Source organism: Schistocerca americana, chromosome 3, assembly GCF_021461395.2.
Source record: "Schistocerca americana isolate TAMUIC-IGC-003095 chromosome 3, iqSchAmer2.1, whole genome shotgun sequence".
Taxonomy (NCBI): Eukaryota; Metazoa; Arthropoda; class Insecta; order Orthoptera; family Acrididae; genus Schistocerca; species Schistocerca americana.
In genome coordinates, this window is record NC_060121.1 from 407,045,177 (window position 1) to 407,066,101 (window position 20,925).

Genomic DNA, 20,925 nt, shown 5'->3' on the forward strand with positions numbered 1-20,925 from the left:
ACAATTTTATCTAACATTCAGAGACTTAACTTTTGTTCCTCATAGATGAACTGCAGCCTCAAAACTTGTTCAGGAAAAAGATGGATTACATAGCATGTCATCAAGAATGGTAAAATGATGTGCCTAGTGTTCTGTGAAGTCTCTGACAATTTTGTATACGTATAGTAATGAAGGAAAAAAAGCCTGAAACTGACCAAGATAGTGACAACATATTAAGGTGGGATAACAGAAGTTATAGATGAATAACTATCATACCTATTCTGTCTAATGTAGAAGATACAGTCATGAAGGAAAAACTAACAAATTTCATACACATATGTAACATCTTAAATAGATCTCTGCATGGTTGTACAGTGTGAAGATACAAAACATGTGTAACAAAGGCCTTGATATTTTGTTAGAATGTTTGTCATATTAATCTGCTACTAAAATTGTACTGTTATAGCGTAGGAGGGAATTTTTGTAATCACGCAGGACATATTAATGGATGATGCCATACTACTGATATGTTTCATTACACTTATGTCCAGCAAGGTCACTGTGAGTGACAGCATCTCCAGGCAGCAGAGCACATAGGCCCTTCAGCCAGATAATTTCAAGTCAAATGGCTGCAGGCCTAATCTCACTTCTATTTGACACTTAATGTGTCTCCATGGCCAAATTAAGTACTGATTACGACTCTCCACTACACCAACCTTAAGAATTACACAACATTTAGTCTGTTTCAGTGTGTTTATTAGTGGTAATAAATTACTTTTGTGATATAAATTGGTGATGACCATGGAAGATGTTCCAGTTCCAATTTAATCAGGTAACACACGTATGGATGTGAGTTTTTTGACTTGTGGCAACAGCATCTTAATCAACATCATGAGTTGCTGAAATACTGGAGCAGCTTGGCTCATAAACAGCCACAATCTTTACCAGCTATTGGAGCTTTCCACCCATTTAACAATGAATAAGAGGCGTGGGCCCTTTACCAGAAGCACTTAGCACTACATTTCCAGGCAAGTGACAATCAGTGTCCATAATAGCATGGGCTTCTTTGCCACCCCACTAACTCCTAGTAGCATTATTTCAAGCAAGAATTGGCCCCATTGTCTGACCAATCAGAGGTAACTCTTTCAGACATTTATGCTTTGTAGACAGAACATTTTATGCTAAAATGCATTTGGCTGCAGCTCAATTAGAAATTTTTTGGGCCACAAATCCCTCAAAAATTTATTTTTCATGGTTCACAGATCTTCAAGGATTCAACAGAAAGTGTAAAATTACATGGGGTTGTGGGCTACTGTAAGAAGAAAGTTTAATTAGGGATTCTGTAATTTGTCTTGCCCCTGATACCAATGTATGCCTACTAGCAGCTCATGTTTTTTAAATTACCCAAACTGCAAACATTTTCATTGACTTTGAACTGTCTATCATAGCTCCAACAAGGACATACAAAATTCAATGGAAATTTACTTTTGTTCCTAATATGGTAAACAGGTCTTGTCTGGTAGGAACCAGCCATCCCCAGTGTACTCCACCTCACATGTTTCAGAGATGTTGGGGTGGACATTTTTAGTTATTGCCTAGTTGTTCTGACTGTTTCACTTTGCACCCTTGTCAGAATTTCCCCTGTTAAGGTACAGAGTACTGATAGTGTTTTTGTGCTGTGTGAAGTAATTGACACTTTACACTTCCAGCTTTCATTGTTATTTTAGCCTGATCTGAGGACAGCCCTGAATTTTCAGGCAGAGATTGATTTAAAACATTCTGTAGTGTTGCATTTTTTAAGTCCACCACATTTTGTTGGTCCTTTGGGATGAAGTGAAACTGGAATTAGAGAAGTTGGAACAACAACATGTGCTTTTGTCTACTTTCTTTAGTCAATGGCCCTCTCCTTTCTGTGGTCATACAGAAGCCATACACCTGTGTGGTGACTTTTAAACCATCAAACGCATATGTGGTAGTGGATTCCCACTCCTTACTCTGGCCTGGTGAACTCTTTATACAAATTAGCTGGCAGTTAATTCTATTCAAAAATTGACTTGATGGAAGCTTATTTGTAGCTTTTGTTGGCTGAGGAATTCTGTATCTATACTCTGCAAACCACTGTGAAGTGCTTGACAGAGGCTACATCCCGCTGTGTTACTGTTATTATGGTTTCTTCCCATTCCATTCAAGTATGGATCATGTGAAGCATTAGTCTAACAGAATATGAAAGTGGTATATTATTGTACATTCAGCCATATAAGTGTTTGAGTATCAATAAATGTGAACCATGAAGTACCTAAGTGACTGTTCCACTTCTTTTGTAGTAGCACACCTCCGAGCATGCTGTAATTAATGTAGTCTTGTTCTCATGATCACTATTGAATGCTTACTCATGATCACTATTGAATGCTTATGCAAATCCTTTCAGACAGGACTTCATTGTATATAAGTGCATCATCTGCAAAAGTATGAGGTCACTATTAATAGTGCCTGGAAGATCATTAGTATACAACACGAACATCAAGGGTCCCAACATACTTCCCTGGGACACATAAGTTATTTCTCCATCTGTCGCTGACACAACATCCAAGACAACTTGCTACATCCTCTCCACCAAAAAAATCCTAAGTCTAGCCAACAAATTTTGCTTGATACCATATGATCATACTTTAGATAATGAGCATAGATGTGTCAAATACTTTTCAGAAATCAAAAAATACCACACCTACATGACTGCCTCGATCCAAAGCTTTCATTATGTCATGTGAGAAATGTGAGGCAGATTTCACATGATCAGTGTTTTTGGAATCTATGGTGGTTAGCATGGAGGAGATCATTCTGTTCAAGATATCTCCTTATGTTTGAGCTCAAAATATGTTCTAAGATTTCACAACAAATTGATGTCAAGGATACTGGATGGCAGTTTTGAGGAACACTTCTATCACCCTTCTTGTAAACAAGACTGACCTATGCTTTCTTCCAGCTAGTGGACACAGTTTTTTTATTCAAGGGTTCTACAATAGACTATAGTTAAAAAGAGGGCTAACTCAGCAGCAAATTCAGTGTAGAATCTGACAGGGACTCCATCAGGCCTTGGAGCTTTGTTCAATTTTAATGATTTCAACTGTTTCTCAATACCACTGACATTAACATTTATTTCACCCATCTTTTCAGTGACATGCAGATTAAATTGGGTAATTCTCCTTGGTTTTCCGTTGTAAATGAACATTTGAAAATGGAGTTAAGTATTTCAACTTTTGCTTTACTACCCTTAATTTCAGTTCCCGGCTCATCCATGGGTGACTAGATGCTAACTTTGGTGCCGCTAACAGCAAACAGATTTACCAGAATTTTTGGGGGTTTTGTGAAAGATCATTTGACAAAATTCTGCTATAGTAGTCATTGAAGGCTCCATGAATCACTCTATTGACAGCCAGATGTATTTCATTCAGCATGTATCTAAAGCCCTATGCTTTTTTTACATCTATTATGCATTAGTCTCTGTTTCTATAGAATTTGCATATCATTGGACTTGGGCTGGACAGCAAATTTTTACATTATTGTTCTCATGTGCCTGCATGATTCTGGTGCCCTGTTCACTGCTGCTGTATTTTTGTGTGTTGGCTGTTCCAACAATGAACTGAAGATACTAAAGTTTTTGATGAAGAGTTTACTTTCATTCCTGCACCTATTTTGTCAGAGCAATAGATTTAGAATCGTTTCAATTAATTAAACAGCAACAGCAGCAATATGACCAAAAACAATAGCAGTTAGATTTCCTTTGTCAGTTGGTTACAAATATGGAATGTGCCACCAACACTCTGCAACTCCCATCCGTGCACTCGACCACATGCTGAGCTTTTCCATCATTCCAAGATGCTAAGAAAGATTGGAACTTGTATGTGTGATGTGTGGTGTTTGCAGCAGCATTCCACAGCACTTCAGGTAAAGGACCCGTCTTTGCAAAAATCTTTATTCTTGTCTTGGAATGAGCCCAAAACATTTCATTTGCTTCACAAACTTGCTCCATTAAATGACCTTGCTGCATTGTTCTTTTCTGAAATGTGCAAGGTGCTCAGTGCTTACCAGGCAAATTCATGTAGTGGTTTCTTACTAGGAGTTTCATCAGCAACAAAGTTCTATCAAGTGTGGGTAGCCAACTCCAACGTTCAAGTAGGAAGTAACAATTTATATATGCTCAATGTAAACAGTCCTATGCCAATTCTCTGATATGTGGTGGCATCATCTTTTCTTCTCCAGATAGACAGGTACGTCATAAGGCATTTGCAGTGTCACATGCTGTGACTTAAAATTTTGAGGACATCATGGACATAGCACTGGCATGTTCATTTCCATAGAAAAGACATCCTTAACTGACACCCTCAGCATGCTCATCTGGTTCATGCTGCTTCTTTATGCAGTAACCCATGATCATTGCATGTTGGAAAGTATGCCTTCTTGATACCTGACCACAGCCATTTTTCCTTTATGTACTATTGGACACATTGAACAGTCACAGGCAATTTACATACCTTTCTCTAACAAAACATTTATATGTAATCATTCCACTTGGAACAGCATATGCACCAAAATATCATCATCAATTTGGTATTCAGCTGTGCTGATTGATAAAGGTCTCATGGCACAATTGTTGCCTCTGGTAATTTTAAACACATACCAAGAGAGTGACTTTGTGGCCAACTTAAGTCTAGCATTAAGAATTTTGCTTAAACAATCAGAGAAAGTGGGAAATGGAGAAAGCAGTTTTTCAAAGCTTGAATTGATTAAAATGCACCTTAAGTCAAAAATGGGCCAGGCAGGACTTGTGGGCTGGCTGTGGTGTCAGTTGAAAATGAGCTAGCTGAATGTTCAGGATTCAATGAAGTTGTACAGGAGTTCACTAACACCATAGCAAAAAATCTATCTGTCTTATGGGGTAGGTGTATAAACAGATGTTTATTTTTTATTTTTGTGGCAGAGTAGATTGCTAAATGTCACCTGTTTGGGCAAACACATTGTTGGGCATGCTATTTCACATACAATGGTATGTTTTCTTTTTCTTGTTCCCTGAAACACAAATTAAGCTCTGAACACACTGACATCATTTGGAATGTTTTGTGTGTTTTGAAACTCTTGCCATTGAGTTAGTTGGTTGGATTAAAAGAGGGGGAAGGGACCAGACTATGAGGTCATCAGTCCCTTGTTCTGAATAAAACAATGCCACAAGTGTGAGAATAAAACAAACCAGACTGACAACGCAAAACGGGATGAAAGGAAAAATCACAAGAACGATGAAGGGCAACAAGCATGTAAATGGATAAGAGGAGACAAGAAAACCACAGAAACCCAAGAAACGGGATGAAGAGATTAAAACAACAAAGCAGATTACCATGGCTGGCTGACCATGAGAATAAAAAAGGAGAAGCCAGCCACTCTGCAACACATTAAAACCTCCACCCTAGAAGCACTAGGGTGGAGGACACAGAGGGACAAAGGACATGCACTAAAACTTAGATGAAATGATAAAACCCACCCTCTTGAAAAAAAAAACGTAAAACTAAATCAGCCGATGACGCGTTGTCAGATAAAATTAGTGGCAACGAGTCGGGTAACCCAGGATTTCGTCGCTGGGCAATCAAAGTGGGTCAATGCACCAGAATATGGGCCACTGTCAACTGGGCGCCACACTGACGCTCAGGCGGGTCTTCACAGTGCACCGTGGGTTGCCCAAGCATGGCTAATGCGGAGCCGACAGAGGACAACTGATTCCCTGCGAGAGGCCCACACGGAAGACTTCCACACATTTGTAGTCTCCTTAATGACACACAGTTTGTTGTGTGTACTGTTATGCCATTCCGTCTCCCAAAGTTGAAAAACCCTACGGCGTAAGTCAGAACGCAGGTCAGGTTCAGAGATGCCCATCTCCAGAAGCGGTTGGCAAGTTCATTGCCTGGGATGTTGACGCATCCTGGGGTCCACACAAACACCACTGAATGACAGGACCGGTCCAGGGCATAGATGGACACCTGGATGGACACTACCAAAGGATGGCAAGAGTAGCACTGGTCAATAGCTTGTAGGCTGCTCAAGGAGTCAGTACACAGAAGAAATGATTCCCCGGGGCATGAACGGATATACTGAAGTGCACAAGAGATGGCCACCAGCTCTGCAGTGAATACACTGCAGCCATCAGGCAAGAAAAGCTGTTCAAAGTGGCCTCCGTGGATGTAGGCAAAGTCAACATGACTGTCAGCCATCGAGCCGTCAGTGTAAACCACTTCAGAGCACTGGAACACGTCAAGAATCAAGAGGAAGTGACAATGGAGGCGGCAGGAATAACTGAGTCCTTAGGGTCATGCAAAAGGTCCAGACGAATGTGCGGCCTAGGTGTACACGATGGAGGTGTATGCAGATGGACTTGGATGTGAGGTGGTAAAGGGAAGGACTCCAGTTCAGACAGAAGGGATCACATGCAAACCACAATCGTTACCCCTGACCTGGGCTGCCAATTTGGGAAATGAACTGCCATGGGTGGAAAAAGGAGACAGTAATTTGGATGCTCAGGAGAACTACGGATGTGTGCAACGTAACTGGCAAGCAGTTGTGCACATCGGATCTGCAATGGAGGGACTCCAGCCTCCACAAGGACTCTGGCCACCGGACTCGTCCAAAAGATCCTGCCGCTAGGCAAATGCCACAGTGGTGCACTGGGTCAAGTACACACAATGCTGAGGGCACTGCCAAACCATAAATAAGACTCCCATAGTCAAGGTGGGATTGAACAAGGGCTTTATAGAGCTGCAGCAGAGTAGAACGATCTGTATCCAAGTTGGTACTTCCACTTAAGCTGATGAAGGTGAGGTAGCCAAGTCAAATGGGCATTGAAAACCAGTCCTAAGAATCAATATGTTTCCACTACAGTGATTGAATCATCATGGAGGTAAAGTTCTGGGTCCAGATGAACGGTACGACACTGACAGAAGTGTATGACACGACTTAGGAGCAGAAAACTGGAAGCCATGGGGGAGAACCCATGACTGCGCCTTGTGGAAGGATCCCTGTAAGTGCCGCTCAGCAACACTAGTACTGGTGGAGCAGTATGAAATGCAGAAGTCATCTGCATACAGGGATGGTGAAATGGAGGGCCCTACAGCTGCTGCTGACAGACCGTTAATGGCCACTAAAAATAGTGATAAACTCAGTACAGAGCCCTCCGGGACCCCATTCTCCTGGATATGGGGGGGGGGGGGAGAGGGGGAGGGGGAGGGAGATGGGGAGGGGGGGGGGGGAGGGAACTACGGGAGGCACCAACTTGGACTGGAAAGTACAGAGCAACAGGAAATTCTGGACCAGGCCTTGGAGACCCCACTTGTATAATGTGGCAAGGATATGATGGCAGAAGCAGCCCTGACATGGAGCCAGTAGGCCACGTGACTCCAGGACCCAACCCAACCGCCAACACACCATACATTCCAGCAGCTTACAAAGAATGTTGGTGAGGCTGCTGGGCTGATAGCTATCCACATCTCGTGGGTTTTTGTTGGATTTGGACACCAAAACGATGGTGCTCTCCCGCCATTGCAATGGGAAGATGTCATCACACAATACCCGGTTGAAGATGATGAGGAGATGGCGCCTGTAGTCAGACGAGAGATGTTTAATCATCTGCCTATGGGTCTGATCCAGCCTAGGAGCTGTGTCGGGGCAATGTGCCGGGGCAATGTGCGAGGTCGCTGAGGAGCTCCCACACTGTAAATGAGGCGTTATAGGGTTCACTGTGGCATCTAGTGAACGAGAGGACTTTCCTTTCCATCCGCCTTTTGTGCATGCGAAAGGCTGGGGGGTAGTTCTTCGATACAAAGGCTCAAGCATAGTGCTCAGCAAAGTGCTTGGCAACGGTGTTTGCATCGGTACATAGCACGCCATTGATGGTAATGCCAGAGACAGCTGTTGGGGTCTGGTACCCAAAAAGACGTCTGATCTTCATCCAGACTTGGGAAGGTGACGTATGGTACCCAATGGTTGACACGTACCTCTCCCATCACTCCTGTTTCCATTGTTTTATAAACTGACATACACAGGCATGCAGCCGCTTCAAGACTATCAGATGCTCTAGGAAAGGGTGTCACTTATGTCACTGTAGACCTCGCTCTGTAATTGTAGAGTTTTCTGACGCTCTGTAATTGCCTCAGCGACTTCCGGTGACCATTAAGGGACTGTCTTTCGCCGGGGGCACCATAAAGAGTGAGGAATCGCGTTTTCTGCCGCAGAAACGATTGTGGTAGTCACCTGCTCAACCATCACATTGATGTTACCATGTGGGGCAGAGTCAACAGTGACATCAGAGGTAAAAGTTTCCCAGTCCGCCGTGTTTAAAGCCCATCTGGGCGGGTGTCCATGGGCCTGATGCCAGGGCAATGACAGGAAGATGAAGAAGTGGTCACTACCACACAGGTCATCATGTGCTCTCCAGTTGATAGATGGAAGAAGTCCTGGGCTGCAAATTGGTGCAATGGCTGAGTAACTACCTTGAACCACACTGAAATGTGTGGCAGTCCCATTATTTAAGAGGCAGAGGCCGAACTGAGACAGTTAAGTTTCGACATCTTTGCCTCGGCCAATAAGCACGGCGTCACTCCACAAGGGGTTATGGGCATTAAAGCAGGTGTAAAGCTTAACAGTTGCCATAGCTCAGCCAGGCAGTGGAAAAACCTCAGCGATTCCACTGGAGGATGACATCCTTGTGAGACTGGGAAGGCATGGATCATTCAATGAGGCAGTTTATGCCCCATGGTCACCTACTGCCACCGACTTTTTGCCTGAGCAGTCTATATCCATTGTGTCTGAGGGTCGTGCAAGATCTAGGTCCTCAGCAGATACCAGAATCTCCACCCCCATCCTCAGAAGTAGAACTTGTGGTTAGCGGTGGTGTGGGTGCCACCACAAGTTCCTTGTTCTTAGAGGTCTTCTTTTTCGATTTCTAGTGCAGTTCCTTGGGTTTCCCTGGCTGGTAGGACTTCACTGCATCAGTCTCCATGACTGAGAGTGAGTGTAAAGCCCTACGACCAGCTGCTTTTGGGCTCTTCAGCCACTGGCGGACGTCATCATTCCCACTAGCAGAAAGCTGGGAAGGGAGTGACCCAAGGAACCCCTTCCTACCAAGAGGAGCCGAAAAAGCCTTATACTTCTCTGGCTCAGAAGTGTGGAGTGAAATCCCCGATGGTTGGGGAGGGGGGGGGGGGGGGGTTGCTGCTCCCAAAGTAGGTGGTGTGTGAGCAACAGAGAGGGAAGTGACCCCCCACCATCAAGGGGGCAGGTGTAGTCTCCTGGTTGTGAGAGGCAACAGGAATTCGAGGAAGTGATGGGGCAAGAACTGTTCTCGTAGCAGCAGCGTATGAGAAGGTCATATCCACAGGATATAGGCACTCAAATTTCCTCTTAGCCTCAGTGTAGGTCAGTCGGTCCAGGGTCTTATATTCCATGATTTTCCTCTCTTTCTGTAAAATCCTGCAGTCTGGCGAACAAGGTGAATGATGCTCTCCGCAGTTGACACAGATGGGAGTTGGGGCGCATGGCGTATTGTGATGCGATGGATGTCCACAATGGCGACATGTGACACTGGAAGTACAGTGGGAAGAAATATGGCTAAACTTCCAGCACTTAAAGGACCACATCGGGGGGAGGGATATATGGCTTGATGTCACAGTGGTTGACCATCACCATGACCTTCTCGGACAACATGCCACCCTTGAAGGATAACATGAAGGCACTGGTGGCAACCTCATTATCCCTCGGACTCTGATGCATGCACCAGATGAAATGAACACCTCACCACTCTAAATTGGTGTGCAGCTCATTGTCAGATTACAAAAGAAGGGCCCTATGGAATATAATACCCTGGATCATATTTAAGCTTTTATGAGGCATGATGGTAACAAAAACATCCCCCAACTTGCCACAAGTGAGTAATGCCCGTGACTGGGCAGAGGATGCTCTTTTTATCAAAACTGACCCAGAGCACATTTTGGACAAGCCCTCCACCTCCACAAACTTGTTCCCCAAATTCTCCACAAAAAATTGAGGTTTCATGGACATGAAAGATTCCCCATCAACTCTCGTACATATGAGGTACTGGGGCGAATAAGCTTCACTGCCATCCTTAGCCTGGTGTTCCTCCCATGGTGTGGCCAGGGAGGGGAACAACTTGGGCTCATATTTCTTAGCACTAAAGTTAGACTTTGCCCGCTTAGAGACTGCTGGCGGTGGACCACCAGCAAGAGATGACGTACTACGCTTCATGATGTGTTATCTGCCCTGATGCCACCCACTCTGACCAGGAGCCCTCCCCACGGGTGCCACCCAGCCGCAGAAAAGGCCACCTGGCAGGATTCCGGGAGTCCCAATGCCCCAGTGTGATAGGCATCTACTCCTTGGCATATGTGGGGAGTTAACGGCACAGGCATTAGCAGAGCAATCCCTGTGTTGTCAGGGGGCTACAACTAACAGGTTACATGATAGCCCCACCACAACAGACTCGTTACCATGCTGGATATGAGGTACAAAAGTCCATCATCATCGTCGGCACAGGAAGTGACACTGCATAGTGCATGGTGGAAAACACACCCAAGAATGTGTCCTCGCCAAAGAGATGGAGACTGGGCGGGACTGCAACATGACGATGAGAAAGTGGGCTAAAGACTTCAATGCATGATGGACACGATGCACCATGTAAGGCGCCCTTCCCCAGCTGGCTCACTCTTCGGGAAAATTTTGAAAAATGGGAAGTCAAACCCTACAGGGGACCTTCACATAAAGGCCGAAATGTTGACACTCCTTTTAGTCACCTCTTACGACAGGCAGGAACACCTCAGGCCTATTCTTACCAATGGACCTGCAGGAGGTTCTTGCCAACGAGTGTGACCTACCACTGTTCAGCACTGAAGTGAACAGTCTTTCAGTGTGCAGTGAACAGGTGTGCTTTTCTTTCCTAGTCTTTGCAGTGTGCTACAAACATGTACATCATGTAAAGAGATATGTCTACGTAAATAGGGACTTTCATGAAACCTGTCACTCTCCTGTGTCATTTACAGCACAGCAAGAAATTGATATAAGCATAAATCTTGAATGTTGGAAGTACTTCGAGAACTCAGTTCACCTCTACTTCCAGCTTGTTACTCTCCCCGTGGTCATCATGGTGCTACTCCCTCTGCACTCCACACTCCTCAGGGAACAAGAAAGAGTGAAATGATTTTAGTTATGTATTCTGTGCATAACATATCTCTGACTGACATATTAATCTTGTAGTTATAACCCAAAATGTATTACACAATAAACATTTCACCTCTGTTTCACTGACTGGTGCTCTATATCTGGCTGTGGTCTTAAAGATGTATTCGCATCAAGAAGTTGTATGAGTAAATGTGATATGTGAAAGTAAAATGTCATGGGTGAAAGACATAGTGAAAAAGATCTACATCTGAAAATGCAAGGAGGATCAGTGAGGGGGAGGGGTGTTTTAAATTTTCATGTGGGCTGTCCCTGCATCCAAGTGCAGTGTTGCTCACTTGGTTAGCAATTTATTTGCTTACCAAAAGTAGCACAGTACAGGTGCTAGCATTGGGCTTAATGCCAATGCCTTGTTGTGATTACCATTGGAACCTAACCAAGCTTTCCACAACGCCACAGTTGTCTGTTTCCAGATTGATGATCACTTGCCTCACACAGTGGATTTACTTCTGCTAATGGCCCATCGCATCATACAGTCCACTCAGCAAGATCTCATGCTTTGCTGCACCTTAGTGGAGATCCTCCGTGGCAGACAGCCCCACATGGTGTTGCAGCTGTCCTGTCCTGCACCAGAACCTTAGGTGCATTCACATCCTTCAAAATACATCCAAGGTAACCCTGTCTGGGAGCACATTTTCCATCAGTGGCCTAGATGGGCATTGACAAATGTGCAAGCAACATGCAGTTGGTTAATGATCAACATGGATGTTGGTGGGGTACTGCTCTTCCGCCATAAGAACCAGCTGTGTCCTCAATGGAGTACCAACCCACTGTGACTGCAGTCTGAAGTTGTACATATTACTATGAAGTATAGCAACACATCTCACTTTCCTGTTACTAGACCTATGAAAGATGTGAAAAAAGAGACTTTTATTAGTAGCAGTTGTAACGAGCATCTACTGTGCCTGAGTTTGTTGAAATTTATATGTGGATACGAAAGCAATGATGGTGCGTAATTTGGACAGGTCAGTGAGGGGTCACTTGTGCTTTGTAGTCATGCTTTGGATGTGCTGTAATCTCCAGAGAAGAAAGGGCCCTGATGACTGTGGTCAAGCACTAAAGAAAAATGAATGTTGTTTTATATAGATTCTATGCCATGCTATTATGAGTCATGTACGAATGGTTTTGGTCAAGCACTGAAGCATCACGTATGAACATGTTGTCTGAAAAGCTTTGTTAATTATCAGTTGTTGAGAGTTGAGAACGTACTGCATATAGAAGAATTATAGAAACTATGTTTTGAGATTCCATAGTGAGTTGTTTAAATGTAGAAGCTCTCTTATAGCTCTCACCCCTCTGCGGTTGGAAGAGAAGTCAGCAGTCAAATACATGCCACCACAAACAGGACCACAATGCGAAGAGAAAACACGACGGTGGCCAGAAAATTTGGAAAAGAAGGTAACTGTTATTACAGGGAGTAAGTAAAGACTTGGCATCCTGCAATATATCAACCACTTACAAATCAACCCACAACAAGAAAAACACCTCAAGTCACCACTGGTATGGAGCCCTCTTGCAACTGCCACTCCAATCCAGGAGCTGGATACCATGGGGGTGCCTCCATTTGATGAGCTGGTGGGCAATGATGATGCTGAGATGCAGCTGTAAGCATGTCAAAACCTCTACTAATGTCTGACAGCAGCTGTCTGGACACTGCCCTTATGGAAGAGCACCAAGCAGCTGATTTCCCATCAATGCTGTTGCTGTCCCTTGCTGCTGGTGCAATGGCTTCTGCATTGCCATTCCATGCAGAGTCATTCTCGTGCCTGCCTGAAGTGCTTCCTGCTATATGCTCCACCAGGCTGGAGACAGCTGATGGTCCAGCCCTGTGAAGGCAAATGCCTCTTTGAATGTGGATGAGTGAATGGAGGTGAACATCATCACTCAACAGTGACCAGAATGCCACTGTGCTGAAATTAGGTCTCCTGGGCGAATCCTGTGGCCTTCCCATCTCAAAAACAGTGCCACCCAATTAGCCCTCCACCCTGCACTGGCACCCCCAAGTAGGGCAGGGATGTGGTAGTGTGGCCACATATGCTGCCCACATGATTGCAGTATTCGTTCTTGGTGCCGCCTGTGAGAAGGCAAACAGGGAGCTGCTGCTTTGCGCATTGGTTGTGGCACCATCAGACAAGTGGTCGCGGCAGCACAATGACTATGTGGCCTTGCTGTCTTCTGCCTTAACCGTGCTCAGTGAAGGTTCCACTGACTAGGACAGTTCCATGATATTGTAAGACGAACATTGCATCTGATTCTGGTACTCTGTTTACAGCTGTTGTATGTTTGTGTGTTGGTTGTATTCAATAAAATACTGTACATACTACACAGTCCTATTCCACTTGGGTAGAATTCACCCAACCATGGAGCACCTTGCATGACAATTTTGCAGGACCTTACTTGGTAATCATGTGGTTAATTCTTGTTTATTCTTTTTCTTATTTACACTATGCTGTCAGGTTGTAGCAGATGACAATGACTACACTACCAGTGCCACAGAGAAAATTTATTCTATCAAAGGTGCCTTCCCCCTCCACCCACCCCTTAGGCACAGATACTGGTGTGCAGTTTACAGCAGCTACCTACCCATGATTTGCATCTGTAGTGGCATCAAACACACCACAAATACTATATGTCATCCTGCCTCCAACAGCCAGGTGCACCTTTAAGATCCCAATGTCAAAGGCTACCAGGACAGCCATATCCAAATTGGCTCTCAACAATTGCCTTATCCATGGCTGCAGATTCACAGTTGCCCCAATGGACACTGATTGACCTTTCACTACTGCTGCCTGCTCAAGTCAAAGAAGGAAGTCTTTTTGTGTACATGCTCCAGTCTGGCTGTGTACCTTTGCGTGGACCTTGGATTGCCTCTGGGGACCTATTTCAGTGCATAAGGCTGTCATTTGGTCCTGGTGACAACTGTGGGTGGGTCGGTCTGCAGGCATTGAATGGGCTTTAGTTGCAGCATCCAATCCAGACATCTCTGCCATGCAATGAGCTACCATAACGATATTTAGCATATAATGGATGATGGACATTTGGTCATTTCATCACCATCATGGCTGCCACTACTGGTTTCCATGGACTTTGACCCAATTTAAGCAGTGGTGGAGTTGCCACTGCTTCCAGCACCTTAACTTGAGAAGCCAGCTTCTGTTTCGTCACCTTCTCTGCCAGACTAGAGCATCAATGCCCTGGAATTCGCAGCCAGCCAGCCAGGACCTCACTTAGCACCATCCTGCTGCCACTACACTGAGGTCCCCCACATCAGCCAGATAGTTTTTGTCAAAAAATTCAAGGGGGGAGCCTCATTACATACATCCGCAGGCAGGCAGGACAGCTTCTCCATCTGGCATGTCATGTGGGCTCATCAGCCAGCTGATGTAAGGCCAAGTGGTCATAAGCCCATTCTCAATTTTGTCCGATTGCTACTATATTCCTCTCCGCAGCTGATTGCATATTGACAAAGAATCTGTTCTATATCAATTGCAATTGGGTGTTTTTTGGACTGATTATGTTTTTTGTTCACAACCACCAAGTCTGTTTGGGATCCGAACATACTGAAGTCCATCCCACTTTGGAAGTTCTACTTTTAGCAGATTGTGATAATATTTTGGCAAAATACTTGATTTCAGTCCCACAAGCAAATAGTTCACATTGTCTTAATTCAAGTTGTGTTACTTATAATTTTATTCATTTGTAGACCTGGAAAATTCACAGGATAAGTAATGATGCCTAATCTATTGTGTGTTTCAGTGAAATGTTAATAAGTGACTTTCCTATTGTGTGTTTCAGTGAAATGTTAGTAAGTGACTTTCATGTCCTAAATTGGGGATAACAAAATGATTGGTGTCAGTATTATTTCTTTTGTTGAAAACATTGAATTAAATATAAAAATGATATTACTGTAAGAAGTTTCGACAGAAAGTTGCAGGGGGTGATGTGAAGGGCACCTAGAATTTAGTATTAGTATCAGTACTTTTATTCTGAAGCATATGTACAATGCCATTAGTGAAACATGATTATTATGCTGGTGACACATCTAAATAGCGATTAGCAAATCAACAAAAGCAATGGAAAAAAGATCTTGTCAGGACATTACATTGGCTGAAAAGCAATTAAAAATAACTATCAAAAAATTTAAAACAAACACAACTGAAAACACATTTTTTTTATTATTATTTACATTGGGACACAGATTTAGAAGTTCTCTCTCACAAATTTCTGGGATTTTAAGTGGGTGAATTCATGAGATGAAAATATCAAATAGCCAAAATCTGCTCAAACACAAGTATAAACATTTAACAAAGCAAATATTTCACGATGAGAGGTCATATCTTACTTTATCGGGTGGTGTAAGAGAAATGCATATCCAGAAAATTTTTGAACTTACAAAAGAGCAGTCAGGTTGTTATGTAGCAAATTATTACAAGTTGTCAGCTTGCATTGAAAGCACAGCTTGCCATGGAAATGGGAGGAGAGCAGATTTTGATTCTCATGTTGGCTACTAGGCCCAGCAAGCGATGTACTTGCTTAAGCTGCATGCGATACAAGTGCTCTCTATGAATCTGAAGAAGTACTATTAAATATTAATTGGTATTTTTCACACTTAGTATGAATTCTATGGATTGCACAACCATTATGTTAAAATTGCAAATCAAAAACCTCAGTACTTTCGGAGATATAAATATATACCTATAACATGTAATAACTCTAGCATTGAGAAACACAGTTAGGGGTTGTAATTTATTCATCTTTAGTATCAACTGAAACTATAATCAAGAGGACAGGATCATAAAATCTAATTTTGTGGAATTTTCTTTAGTTTGATTACCATAGGTTTCTGACATAGTTAAGAGTACAATGGGAAATTATTATTTCATCATGTTTTAAAACTAATGTAAACGAATGTGTGAGAAAGTTGTTGTGCAATAGGGGACTTTTTGATGTCTGAGTGAGCTGGATTTTGTAAAAAGTCAGCCTTTTTTTTTTTTTTTTTTTTTTGGGGGGGGGGGGGGGGGGGGGGGGGGGGGAAGGTATCGTGTTTGTTTTCAGTAAATTTTATTTAGTTTAAACTATGCTGATTGAATTTGTATCAAAGTGAAGAAATTTTCTTGTCTGATTGGTTCTCACATCATTGACAAAGAGCAACTACAGTTTTCAGTATTTTGTCAAATTTTGAGCCTTGGAGTTATTTATTTAAGAAAAGGCATTCCTGTGCAAAGATTTCATCTCATCCATAAACTCCACATCACGCTTTGTGCAGATAATGAGACATTATGTTGAGCACTTCTTTATAGGAAGCCTACTGAATGACTGAATGTGTTAAAATAGTCATGGGTCAGTGACTGTTCAGGATGTTAAAAATATTGGGTCAGACTAAGTATCTTCTGGCTGCTTTCAGGTGGGAACTTGTTACAGAGACAGTCAGTAACATTGCATAAAAGATGTCGAGATGTTAAATATGGACCTGATAGCCATTTGCCTTGTTCTAAAGACAATACCCCAACTAAATCGAAATTTTTTGACATTTTTTCAAATGACTCGTGCAAGAATCCCGAAAGCTCGATAGTGTAACTAACTTTCAGATGCTACTCATGAACTGCAATTATGTGGCCTTTGTGTGGTAGGTATTTAATCAAATTTTTGTCAATGCTGCTTTTGTCAGCTAAACCAGTATCTGCCACCGCAAAGTGAAGGGGCAGATAACTAAAAGCCTATCCAGGTAGGTGGACAGATCATTTATAGGATTGTCAGTGCGCAAGTCACTCCACTGCAAGGTGCATACAGGAACATCCACCCAGAAAGTTTGCTAACATATTTTTACATATAAATTAATAGTAACCAAGGATCAAATGGAATTAAAACTGAAATTCAGAATATTCAATCAAACAATAAAAAAATATAGGCTGTAATAGTCCAAAAGCACCTTCAAATTTCAACCTATCACAAATTCGTAAGATTAAGAGTGAAAATAAATGCAAAGCTAAAAAGAAAGAGACTCATCAAGTACGACATCAAGTATATAACTGGGAAGTAACCACAGACAAAAAAAGTAAAATTTCTGGCTCTTGGAAAATTAAAGTTATGTAGACACACAGGTGAAAGGAGCAATTATTTAAAAAGGTACTAATGTAATTAAATAAAAAAGTTGCAAATAGGAAAAAATAAGGAAAAATCTCAAGTTGAACTGCACAATTATTAAGCAGAAGCTGTGAGTTTCAAACAAATCATAATTATAACATGACAAGACATAATGAATATATACCAGTACTCAAAATACCTTTGAAAGGATGTGAGAAGACAGAATGAAAATGTAAACTGAACAACCAAAAACAATAAAAATATGAAGAAAACAAAACTGAAACTTATATTGAATAGACACTACATTTTATGAGTTAAGATGACATGGAAACTAACAAAACACAGAAAATTGTACAAACATTGCATAATTACATTAAATGTTCATGAAGTTCAAGTGAATACAATTTATATTGTTATACAGATGAATAACCATATCAATTAATCAGACAAGTTATAAATAAAGATAGTTATCAATGGAAATAATTACTTCCCAGAAGCAATACTGGATAAGACGTATAGATCCACTTGAGTTATGAGCGAGTGAGCAAGGGAGTGAATGAGTGAACAGAGGAAAGGTTCCTGGACACAATTGTGTTTCAATAGTTATTGTAACAGCTGGACAAAAGTTATACAAAAATAACTTACAAAATTATTATTAAGAGAATGTTTACAAAATAAGATCATTCTCAAAACTGGAGCAATGCTGTAGTAGTTCTTCTTCTTCTTCACAAAGAAGGAGACAGGCAAACTAATAAGAAGAACTATAGTTACCACCAACTTCCTTTCTGTTCAAAAATGGTTCAAATGGCTCTGAGCACTATGGGACTTAACATCTGAGGTCATCAGTCCCCTAGACTTAGAACTATTTAAACCTAACTAACCTAAGGACATCACACTCATCCATGCCTGAGGCAGGATTCGAACCTGCGACCGCAGCAGCAGCGCGGCTCCGGACTGAAGCGCCTAGAACCACTTGGCCACAGCGGCCAGCCTTCCTTTCTGTAATGTGTATGATATTCATTAAAATTATCACTAGTTGCATAGCAAAAAGATTACATTTGGTCAGTTCAAGGGACAATTTGGTTCTAGATGTGGTTGTAGAACAAAGCACTGTTCATAAGTTGTGAACAAAAATATAGAGTGGAGCAATGAATATAAATTACTAGAGTTTGAATTGGTTTCCACAAAAAATTTGCAGACATCCTCTTACAATCAAGGCATTGATTTAACTTTTATTAAAATACTACAGAGCATTTATTACAATACTGTAACTTCCACTGGACTTCATCTGTATAGTGCTAAATTCAAATCCGAAAGTGAAGTCAGATAAGTGGATTCTATAAAATAAAAGCTGGTGTATAAGTAGTTTCCAGGTATTTAAAATGGAAAGATGAAGAAGAAATGTGTTTTAATGGAACACATCTCAACAACCTTCATTTACCTAATGACATTGTACACTTTACCTCCAGTGATGACAGTCTTCAAAAACAATTGGAAGAACTTAAGGCAGTGAGTTGTAAAGTAGGCTTGATAATTACAGTAACAATGCAATAATGTATAACAAGCACAGTGAACAGAAAAGAGAACAGATTAACAATGAAGGCAAAGTACAAGTTGATGAGTCCTTGTAATAAGCACAGTTGATGACAATGACTGGATGAAGGAAGAAATAACTAGACTATTAAAAATGGATACGAAGCACTTTTGGTTAATTAAGTAGGTTTCCTAAACAAATGTAAATTTATAATCAGTGTATATTATGTAGGTTTTGACTTATGGTATAGAGAGATGGACTTTTAAGCACCTTTAAAGAACTGAGCAATTGAGACGTTCAATTTGGGAACACTGTCTGCTGCTGCTGTGTGTGTGTGTGTGTGTGTGTGTGTGTGTGTGTGTGTGTGTGTGTGTGTGTGTGTTGAGAGAGAGAGAGAACAGAAGATTTACTTGTTTTTCTCCATGCATACGGAGACTCATTACAAATAATGCAGCAAAAAATAGAGTCCAGCTCACAACATAAACAAGGATGAAGCTCTCCAAATTAAAGCTTGAATGATGGTGTCGAAGACATGACTACACACTGTCTGCATACAATCATGTAGTGAAGAGGCTCTAAGTGCTAGTAGGCATCTGGCTGCCGCTGGCCATTCTGCATTGCAGTGGCAGAGGATGCTCATGGCACGAAGCCACTGGAGGTGTGGCTCAGCAGGCATGCTCCATTGGTTCCACCAAATTCTGCAAGACAGCTATTGGCATTTAAAGGCAACTTGCAATTCCGTTGCCAACTTGGATGCCCCTACAGCAGTATCAATACAAAAAAACAACCAACAAGAGAATGACCTAATTAAAGGTGTGAAGTGGAGGAGCCATACAAATAAATGCATGTAAAGAGGTATGGTTTGGTTTAGATACATTGATGACACCTTTGAGATATGGACTCATGGTGAGGCTGACCTGTTAAAAATCCCAGGAAACTCTAAATGCATTCTTCCAATTAAATTTCACATGGTCCTGTTCCAAATCCCATGCCTCTTTCCTTGATGTTGGCCTCATCCTCACCAGCAGCCAACTGCACACTTCTGTTCACAATGAACCCACAACAAACAACAGTACTTCCAGCTGCCATCCTTTCCACATCAAATGTTCCCTCCCATATAACCTTGGAATTCAACGCAAACATATTTGTTCAGATGCAGACTCTTTACAGCAGAACACCCCCATTCTAACCTTAGCCTTCATTGGACGTAATTACCACACCAGCCTACTTCAAAAGCAATTTCCCAGGGCATCACATCCAATCCTGATACTGCCGATCCTTCCAAAAAAAACTTCGGAGCACACCACGTGTCACTCAGTATTATGCTGGTCTTGAATGCTTCGATCAGTTACTTTATCAAGGGCATGACTTTGTAAAATACTGCCCTGAAATGAGATCCATTAGCCCACCACACCTAGAATAGCTTTTTGTTGCCCTGCCAATCTCTGCAATATGTTTGTAAGAACTTACACTCCTTCTGCACCCATCTCTCTAACCTATGAATAGCTTTTTGTTGCCCTGCCAATCTCTGCACCCATCTCTCTAACCTATGTTTCCTTCCCCTGTGACCATCCCCACTACAGGACTTGCCCTATGCACCCTCCTACCACCACCTGCACCAGCTCAAGTCACAGAAAGCTGATATCAAAATTTAAAAAGCAACAGAAGAAAAATATAAAAACAAAAATTATTTACAACAGAATGTACAGTAAGTAATATGTTACAGGGCCAGATCTACATTTCTACAAGGAACTCCTTTACAGTCTAAGAGGAGTGTGCTACAATTGAAGCCTTTCAACGTATCATCTGTAAGTCTGGGGTATATTACTCAAAATTTTTAGCTTTGGTAGAAACTACCCAGCCATGGCATGTACACAAAGCTATATAACATAAGAAGCTCATGCTACACACACACACACACACACACACACACACACACACACACACCGAAGCAGTCTTCAGAGATCCTCTGCCACAAGAAGAGGATGCTCTTTGGACTGCGCACAGAGAGAATACTGCGACCAGAGTCTTGGTCCAAGACA

General features: G+C 42.2%; 1 protein-coding gene across 1 annotated transcript in view; it reads right to left on the bottom strand.

Annotated features, from left to right (window-relative positions):
* LOC124605222 (cyclic GMP-AMP synthase-like) overlaps positions 1 to 20,925 on the bottom strand; it is a 207,608-nt gene that overhangs the window by 146,023 nt on the left and 40,660 nt on the right. The window lies entirely within an intron of this gene.